Below are 7,322 nucleotides of genomic sequence, written 5' to 3' on the forward strand. Positions count from 1 at the left end.
TTTTGACCCAGACCAACTGAGTGGTTACGAGAGGGATAGAGAGATTATGAGACAATAGAATGTTGAGCCGGAGTGGTGAGTGGTTCCGGTCACATCTTCGCATCTCCACCCCATATCAGTCACCGTCGCACCTCTTTCTCGCCGCAGCTTAGTTCCCGTCGCAGCTCGCCTCGCCTCCTCTGTTCTGTTGCTCTCTACCGGTCGTGGTTCCGTTACTCAATGCCTCCCTGCCATTAGCCGTCGTCTGTCCAGTGCCAGCGCTGTAAATGAGTGTTTGAGAGATTAGAGTGTTTGGTTTTAGAGAAAAAGGGGCAAGGGTTTTTCAAGAGGATTAAAAGGGGAAATGATTTTTACTTTTTAGAGACATTAGAATGGTTTTAGATAATTAGAAGGGGAAAGGGAAAGGGTTTCTGTGCGATGGTGCAGTGAGAGGGTTTATGCGCGATGGTGGGTGGTCAGTGGCGATAGTGAGTGTGGTGAGAGGGTTTCTTCACGGGTCAGTGCAAGGATGAAGGGGCTTTGGAGGGGAGTGATGACCTAGGAGGGAATTGACAAAATTTTCGCTAAGTGTAGGTTTCCTTTCGCGTAAAAGAGGAAAAAAAGTTACCAAGTGATAAGTATTTTGCTCAGGATACATTAGGCATCATTTTTTAAGTGCACCCAAAACTTAAAAAATAGGCTACTCTTTAAAAGCGTCTCCTTTGATACGAAAAGTGAACCTATAGATATCAACCTACGGCTACGCTTTATAAGTGATTTCTATAATACCTAAGGCTACGCTTTTTAAATGATGTCGCATTTGTGTATCCTTTTCTCTTATAAAAAGGCAACACGGAGAAAAGTGTAGGCTACGCTTTTCAAATGTAGCTTAAAAAAAGTGTGGCTGAATGGGTATTTTTCTTGTAGTGCCAATTTTACAATATATATATATATATATATATATATATATATATATATATATATATATATATATATATATATATTGGAGCCATAGCTTGGGAGTCATAGAGAGTCATAATGTATTTTTTGGCACTTTTTAATACATTTATTTTTTTTAGTTTGTATTTTCTAATTATTATTAAAATAAATAAATAATTTTAGATAGAATAAATATATAATTATAAATATTATATATATAAAATTATAAATATTAAATTAAATAAATTAACTTTGTGTTATTGTCTCCCTTTCATCACTAAAAAAAAAAACAACTCATGTTGACTTTTTTGGGTGTTTCCCCTCAACACTCTTAACCCTTTTTATTAGAGAAAATTTTCTTACAAGTGTAACATTCCCACCAAGAACAATTCTTTGCTCGAGTCCACACTAGGTAGGATGTTATTTCTTCAAACTCTGGTATTAATTATAAGCAGTCTAACGAGTCCTAAATTTAAAGCTAATCATCCATGTAAAACACACATAACAAAAACACTTTTTTATTATACCAGAAAACATCTACAAGAGTGAGTAACAAATGAAAGTAGACTGACAGACTCTTCATTATTCATATTTACATAAGCTTTATAATCCAGTAGGCAACGATTTTGCATGACCCTTCGTGGATCACCTCTTCTTAGTAGCTTTAATAACTAGAGCTATGCACACATTTATATTTCAATAAATATTGTTATATTTTTAGAATAAAAACATTATAAACTTAATTAATTTATTAGAAAATAATAACAAGCCATAAAATAAATTTTAATATTTAAGAATTCAAAAGATAATTACCAAAGTTGTGATAATGTTATACTAATATAATTATTATTAAAAGATTTATCATGATTCATAGTTTATTAACTTTTTTTAGACATACACTACTTGTAAACTTCCATCTATTTTATTGTATTCTCAAGCAAAATATAATAATAATTCATGCAATAATGATCATGAATATGTTATCCTATATTAACATATAACGTCAAGGATAACATAAAAATTCTTATTTCTAAAAGCATAAATGCATTTTCCTAAAAAATAAGAAATTAATTTTATAAGAAATGAATTTTAAGTCTTTTATTTACCTGTCTTGCATAAAAAAAATAATCAAGCATTTTTTATTATATTTAAATTTTAAAAATTAAGATGACCACGAGTCCACAACAACAACAACCACTATAAGAGAGACGAAGAGTTGCGATGAAAAATTACCGGCAGTTTTTGGAACCATCGCGAATTAACATAATAGCGGCAATTCTGACCATGTTTTCATGCTTAGTTGAAAACTGATGAGGATAGCGACAGTTTGGTGTTCCAACCGCAGTAAATAAAAAAAAATTCACAAACATGTATGCAAGCGTACGCATATATATTATCTATTATCCATTATTATTAGGTGAAAATTCAAGTGCAGTGGACTTCATGTGAAGTTGATAGTTGAGAGCCGTTAAATGATTTGATTGATTTGACTAAATTTTCATCTAACGGCTCTCAACTATCAACTTTACATGAAGTCGACTGCACCTGAGTTTTTACCTTATTATTAATAAATGAAATTATTCAATAGATAAATATTTTATTTATAATCTAACTTTTATTTCTAAAATACATCAACTTATTGTCTATTAGTTAAATTTCTTTATAAACCAATACTTATATTTGTTTACAAAATTTAAGTTTCAACATACAATAATGACATGTTTTTCAAATAATAATATTATGACAATTAAGATCATATACAAATAAATATTGTAAATAGTATTTGTTCCATAAATTGTACAGTTAAATAAACTTTACTAAAATCAATCATTTTAAGATAAGACCATTATAAATATTGTAAATAGTATTTGCAGCATAAATTGTACAGTTAAATAAACTTTACTAAATTCGTTGGATAACATTACTTGTAAGACATGCCTAATTTAAATGCTGAAGTTGTGGACAATATTATAGTAATTAGTAAGGAGTGTTTGGAATGTTAAAACATTTAACTTATTTCAAAAAAATGTTTTTAAATACAAGAATGTGACTGAGTTAATAGAATAAAATAATTAATCAACTTATAAACAAAATAATTTTATAATTATTTATGCAGTCAAATGTGATAAAATATTATTAAATCTTCAGTTTAATAATTTAATTAATAAAATGTTTAATTGATAATTTATTTAAATTAAATGGATACAAAAAAATTAATTAGACAAAAAAAAATTGCACAACATAAAATGACAATCTTGAAATCATAAGTTGACGTAGACAAATGTACAACTGATATGAGTGAATAAATTAAATTGACATACATAATGGTTATCAAATTAAGAAATGGAGCTGTTATGATTTTTAATAGCATCAATCCCAACACTCAGAGAGCTACAAAAGCCCATCGATCAGTTCATATGAATTATCAAATTGCACTTCAAGATATACCGAAGAATGAATAGTAAAATCGCACTTTCGGAATCACAGTGGATGATAATTAATTCGACATTTAATATAGCCCAACAAGAGCTGTTTCTTTGTTTGTTTGTATGTGTGTGTGTGTTTTTTTTTAAAAAATATTTGCAATGGTGGAACACGGGTGGGTGATGTTATTTTCATACTGTACATGCTTTAAATGCCACGCTTTTGATAAATAAATGACACAAATAATGCTATCGATAGTAAGCAAATGAACACAAATTATTTTCAACAATGAGATTTTAACAAAATCTTATCCACAAACAAATCTCCCCAGCCCCCACGCTTTCTCTGTTTCCTTTACAAGAACGGGACCAAAAACAATTAAATCCTTTACCACAGCTAATTTGAATCATTAAATACATTACACCATATAATAAAATTTCAATTTTTTTATTAAAAAGATTCTTTTGTTTAGAGAGAGAAAGTGTGTTATGCATGAAATTTCATCAATATACTTAGGATTGGAGTATAATTTATAATGTATTGATACATTTAATCTTGTCCCATTATTAAATTTCATACGAACAATTAACATATTAAAGGTATAATAATATTTGACTTTAGTACATAAGTAAAATTGACCTTCCAACGATCACTAATATAAATTATTTTTTTAGGTTTGAATAAGTGATGTTTGAGATTTTGTACAAAAAAAAAAAAATGAAAAAAAGGTGTTACAAAATAATTTTGGTTATATTTTTTTAATACCTAAAAATAAAGATGGGACGATATTAAATCCGTTTAAAATTTTTTGAGAGAAGCTTTAAAATGTTAGCTAGAGAAGTAAATTAATAGTTTAGTCTAATAATAATGTTGTTGTGTATATGTAAGGGAAAGGGACCATAGGAGTAAATTAAAATTTAGATTCACCTATTAAATGGCCTTGTGTAAAACGACACTTCGAATGCAATGGGGGCAGTGTCTTTCTCTTTCCCTTTCCCTGCTCGGAAGTGAAAGTGCACAAGAACGACATGAATGCCCTTTAGCCTTAACTTCACCCTCCGTTCCTCCCGCTTTATTCATGAATGCCTTACCCTTTGATTTCATTTCATGTAAGCAACAGTCGTAATATACACAGATGGATAATGAACTCAATCAATGAGAGTAGTAGTGTGGCTTTAATGCCTTCCACGCAAAGGTACATAGTCTCATTTATTTTCACATTGGGCTTTCATGGTTGATTTCCCAAAATATTGTGTTTTTTTTTTTAATTAAATTTCTAGAATACTGTGGATTGTTATGTAAAAAGACATTTTGCAGGACATTTTGATCTTTTTTTCAAATATAAATAAATCGTTATGGCCGATTTTACTTTATAATATTTTAACAAAAATGTTAGTAATTTTCTAAAATTAATTTTTTTAAATTTTAAAGACATTGAACTTGTTCTAAGATATTTTATTATTGTTTGAAATTTTTTTATTTTTTACATACTGAGACCGATTTTCATGTCTATTCACTCCTTCACTCATTCTTCTTTCTGCCAATGTCTTCATCGTTTCTTCCGCCACTGTTCTCCCACTCTCCTTTGTAAGGTCTAAATGTAAAAGCCTAGCAGTGAAAACAACACAAATATCCAACACAAGAATAATATGAAAGCACTCACAACATAGTATAGCAGCAACTATGAACAAACAAATATAGCAAGTAAAGCAATAATAAGAATACACCGAGATTTTAACATGGAAAATCCCCTCAATGTGAGGTAAAAATCATGAGTCGTCCAAACCAATGAAATAGCTGCACTATAATCAAATGAGGTACAAGAGAGTCTCAAATAAAATACAAAAACGTGCATATAAGTTATAACCAGCCAAAATATCAAAGCAGCAAAACTTACAAATGAGAAACAAGATAAAAAAAATACCCAAAAATAGAGCCGTTGTTCGAAACCTATTTCTCTTTCTACGGACCTTTAATCAACATCTTCACCATCCAGAATGAAGAACAAGATGAGAAGAACACGCAGTTTAAATTTTAAGTCGATCCAACGGTGAACGAATGAGAAAATATTATTTAAAATTTACTGCTTTGCATAAAAATAAAAATTCTGTTTTTTTCTCTTCTATCTCACTTTGATGGCTACACTCTCTACCTCTCAATGACCCCAAAATCTTATTAGGATTGTGATACAATGGGAGAAAAAGAAACACCCTAAAAATTGGGCTTAGGTCTCATAAAGAGAGGAAAAAACCCAACAAACCTCTCCCTTTTCGACTAGGTGGAAGCCCTCATCATTCCGGCGATCAAACAACATGTTTCAAGCTTATCTTTTGACAATGCTTTTGTCATCATATCAGCACCATTGTCATCAGTGTGAACTTTCTCAAGTTCTAACAACTTGGAATCTAACACATTCTGTATCTAGTGATACCTAACATCAATTGTTTAGATCTTGCATGAAAAGTAGAATTCTTGGCAAGATGAATAGCATTTTGATTATCACACAACAACACATAACGGTTTTTCTTGAAACCAAGTGCTACAAGAAACTTCTTCATCCACAACAAATCTTTACATGTTTCAATTGCTACAATAAACTCTACCTCTATAGTAGAAAGTGCAACACACTTCTATAACCTTGACTGCCATGAAATAGCTCCTCCTGCAAACTTGACCAAATAACCTGAAGTAGACTTTCAAGAATCAATATCTCCTGCCATATCTGCATCAGTAAAGCCAACTAGCAAACGTTTCTCACCACCAAAACTCAAACTCAAGTTAGTTGTACCTTTGAGATATCTCATAATCCATTTAACAACATTCCAATGTTCTTTACCTGGATTAGGGAGAAAATAACTCACAGTACCAACCACATGAGCAATGTCTAGTCTAGTACACACCATAGCATACATCAAGCTTCCAACAGTTGAGGCATAAGGAATTTCATTCATTGCTTATTTCTCCTCATCAGTGGTTGGACACTACTTGGTGCTCAACTTAAAATGAGGAGTAAAAGAACTGGCAACACATTTGGCATCATTCATGCCAAACCTTTGAAGCACATTCTTTATGTACTTCTCATGTGACAAATAAAGCTTCTTGGAATCTCTATAATGAGTAATAGTCATGCCTAAAATCTGTTTGCCAGGACCCAAGTTCTTCATAGTAAAGAACTTACTCAACTGTTTGCTAGGACCCAAGTTTTTTCAAATTATTAAACCTCAAAACATTCTTGCCCACAATCAAAATATCATCCACATAAAGTAAAAGAATGATAAAATTATCATCAGAAAATTTTTGCACAAATACACAATGATCTGAAGTTGTCTTACGGTAATCATGCTTCTCCATAACAGATTCAAACTTCTTGTACCACTGTCTTGGAGCTTGCTTCAACCTATAAAGACTCTTCTTAAACTTGCACACAAAATCTTCCTTTCCTTTAACAACAAAATCCTCCGGTTTCTCCATGTAGATTTCTTAGTCCAAATCACCATGAAGAAAAGATGTCTTCACATCCATTTGCTCAATCTCCATATCAAGAGAAGCTGTTAATCCAAGCATAGCACGAATGGATGACATCCTCATAACAGGAGACAAAATCTCCTTATAATCAACACCTTTTCTCTGACTAAAACCTCTAACAACCAATCTAGCTTTATACTGAGGCTTAGAATTGTGTTCTTCATTCTTGATTCTAAATGCCTATTTGTTGTTCAAAACTCGCATACCTTCGGTAGCTTCACCAACTCATAGGTATCATTCTCAAGTAAGGAGTTCATTTCTTCTTGCATAGCTTCAAACCATTGAGCTTTTCTTTCATCTTCAACATCCTCTTCAAAGTATTCAAGTTCTCTTCCATCACTTAACAAAACAAACTCATGTGGAGAATACCTTGACGAAGGCTTCCTCTCTCTTGTAGACCTTCTGAGTGCAATTGCAGGAATTTTCAAAGCTGGTTCTTCATCTTGATCATCATC

This window comes from Arachis stenosperma, chromosome 6, assembly GCF_014773155.1.
Source record: "Arachis stenosperma cultivar V10309 chromosome 6, arast.V10309.gnm1.PFL2, whole genome shotgun sequence".
Taxonomy (NCBI): domain Eukaryota; kingdom Viridiplantae; phylum Streptophyta; class Magnoliopsida; order Fabales; family Fabaceae; genus Arachis; species Arachis stenosperma.